Genomic DNA, 3133 nt, shown 5'->3' on the forward strand with positions numbered 1-3133 from the left:
GGCGCAATTAGATTTAATAAATTACATTTAATATACAAAAAAACTTATAGGCCTATAATATAAAAATAATATATAAAACATTATAATATAGGGCCTAAATAAATAAAATATAAATATATAGGGCTATTGCCAGTTGGAATATTTTCTGTTAATTTCAATAAACAATTTTTTCAAGTGTATTTCATTCTTAATTTTAATTCATGTTTATATTATACAACCCGAATTGTAACATTTAAATAATGTTTTCTGTATAACTGTATATCTGGAGATAAGATTTTTCTGTCAGTTTAAAACATAATATAATAAGGTGAAATGAAATAAACAAAGTACAATATAGGCCAAATTGATATTTTGAGAACGAAACACTAAAATTGATAACGAGAAAGTTAGCAAATCGAGTTTTGTAGGCCCTTATATACTGTACTACAGGACTAGCTATTGTTTAAATCCAACGGTGAAAATTGTCCTCGAATCTCGCCAGGTAATTTTAATGAGGAAACCAGACAGGAAGTGAGAAATGTTAACATAGCGCAGTCGCAAAGAAAAATTCAACTTGACGTAACATGCATGTGACGACGTTAGAAGAGGCTTTGCCGTTCGAGCTTGAAAAATTCAACTTATCGTAAGAATCGTAACCGGCTTATTTTGTCTGCTGTCCAGCGCGATCAAGACGCGGCTGTTTTTGTCCAACTTCTCGTAACAGTCGTAATAATCGTAAGAATCGTATGAATCGTAAGAAATTCTGAACTTTACGTCGACAGGAAACCAGGCTTACAGTACACCAAGAGCTGTTTTCGTTTTTTTTTTTAGGGCGGCTACGACGACGCAGTGAAATCATGTGAAAAGAGACAAAAGGTCTGATGGTCTGGTCATGATAGTATAGGGCCAAGATACAATATTCAATATTGCTGCCGGGGCACATCCTGTACAAGCGGGCTGGGGGAAATGAAATAGGGGGTTAAATAATGCATTTAATCATGTGGAGAGAGACATGGATAAAAATAATTGGATATTACTCCCAGGTAGATACTTGCAATAATGTCGCAGGTGACAGCAACTTTTACCTGTACGTGACCTTAAACAGTGACATTAAAGGCCACGCCCAAATACATTTAATCATGTAAAGAGAGACACGGATGAATTTTTTTTATTGGAACTATTATACATTGGGGGTAACAACAATACCAATGACAGCAACTTTATCATGTACATAAGCCCAGACAGCAGCCCCAAGCGACCCACGGGGGGCTTATATAGTAGCAACATGATAAAATCCAGCAAAGAGAGACATGAATGAAACCAACTAGGAATTACTACTTGTGTATTGTAGAATGCTGAAACACCGATGACAGCAATTTTTTCATGTACGTGACCCTAAACAGTGACATTAAAGGCCACGCCCAAATACATTTAATCATGCGAAGAGAGACACGGATGAATTTTTTTTATAGGAACTATTATACTTTGGGGGTAACAAAAATACCAATGACAGCAACTTTATCCTGTACATAAGCCCAGACAGCAGCCCCAAGGGACCCACGCGGGTCTTATATAGTAGTAACATGATAACATCATGCAAAGAGAGACATGAATGAAACCAACTAGGAATTACTACTTGTGTATTGTAGAATGCTGAAACACCGATGACAGCAATTTTTTCATGTACGTGACCCTAAACAGTGACATTAAAGGCCATGCCCAAATGTACATTAATCATGTGAAGAGAGACAGATTTTTTTTTATTGGCACTATTATACATTGGAGGTAACATAAGTACCAATGACAGCAACTTTATCCTGTACATAAGCCCAGACAGCAGCCCTAGGTTCCCAAATGGACTTATTATTTATAGTATGATATGGTCGAATCTAATAATGATTAGAGATAGTAGAATGCAACTGAAACACCTGATTATGACACAGACAGTTGTTCTGGAGATCAACTTCAGAATAAAACAGGAATTAAGTGAAGGATGGGACCACTTACACTGGAACTTTTAAACATTGGAAAGAAAATCCATTTGACAGCAACTATTTACTACTTCAGCTATAGATTTCCGTTTGATAATAAAATTTTGTTAAACACTGACTTCAGATGAAATACAACAATACCATAATACAAACTCAGTAACAAATATTTATTAGGATTAAACTACAGAACATGAATTGTCTATACATGATAAATGGTACAGCGTCAAGGTGTATTTCAATCAGATTGTTGAAAAATATGTAATCATAGAATTAGAACCTGGTAGCACTTTATTGACTAACTTTATAAAATGTATTAACTTTTGACAGCAGTCTCTTCTAGGTTACAGATGTAACAGCATTATGCTATAGTTAAGTCAATAAAGCGATACCAGTTTTGAATTTTACATTGCTTCTTCTACTATTACAACAAATGTGTCCACCATATGGATTATGGATTCATTGTAAATCAAGTATCTATATGATTTTTTATATATTGCATACACAGTTGAACTGCGGTATTGTACACTGTGGTAACAATGTCTGGAAATTTAAAATGGCCACCAAAATATTGGATTTTTATCAATAATGTTTTTGATCTACTTGTTTATTATATGATGCAAAAACGCTTCTAAAACTAGACAGTCGAATACAAAATGTTTTATTCGTGTATGCATATACCACAGGTGGGCAAAGTGCGGTCCGCGAAAATAAATTAAAAAGCCTATGTGTGCGGCCTGCCAAGCAACATTGGCTAGAAAACATCTTATTGTTTACGGGCAGACGCCGATTATGTAAAAAAAGTAACATTAAACTGAGAATAAATTGGTGTAAAAGCAGTGCTTTGAGGATTTTGGAAAATCAATGGAAACATCAAAGTTTGGGTGCATTTTCATGCAGTTTGAGTGCATTTAGCACTGTTTCTGTCATTATTTGATTAGTTATACGACAATGCTACTCAGCAACATTGATTCTATGTTACTTCATTATAATACAGGTATGACTTCTAGAGTATTCTTTGGCAAACAGTATATCAAAAAACAGTATAAGGAAATATTTTTTTATTTGACGGGCTATTTCCGATACGATACTCACATCAATCTCCATTTATTCGAGCTCTGTTTTCACCATTATTTAATTATATAAACAGAGTGCTACACACAAAA

This window comes from Anneissia japonica, unplaced genomic scaffold (assembly GCF_011630105.1).
Source record: "Anneissia japonica isolate Jap-2015-1 unplaced genomic scaffold, ASM1163010v1 scaffold685_len2926416_cov193, whole genome shotgun sequence".
Taxonomy (NCBI): Eukaryota; Metazoa; Echinodermata; class Crinoidea; order Comatulida; family Comatulidae; genus Anneissia; species Anneissia japonica.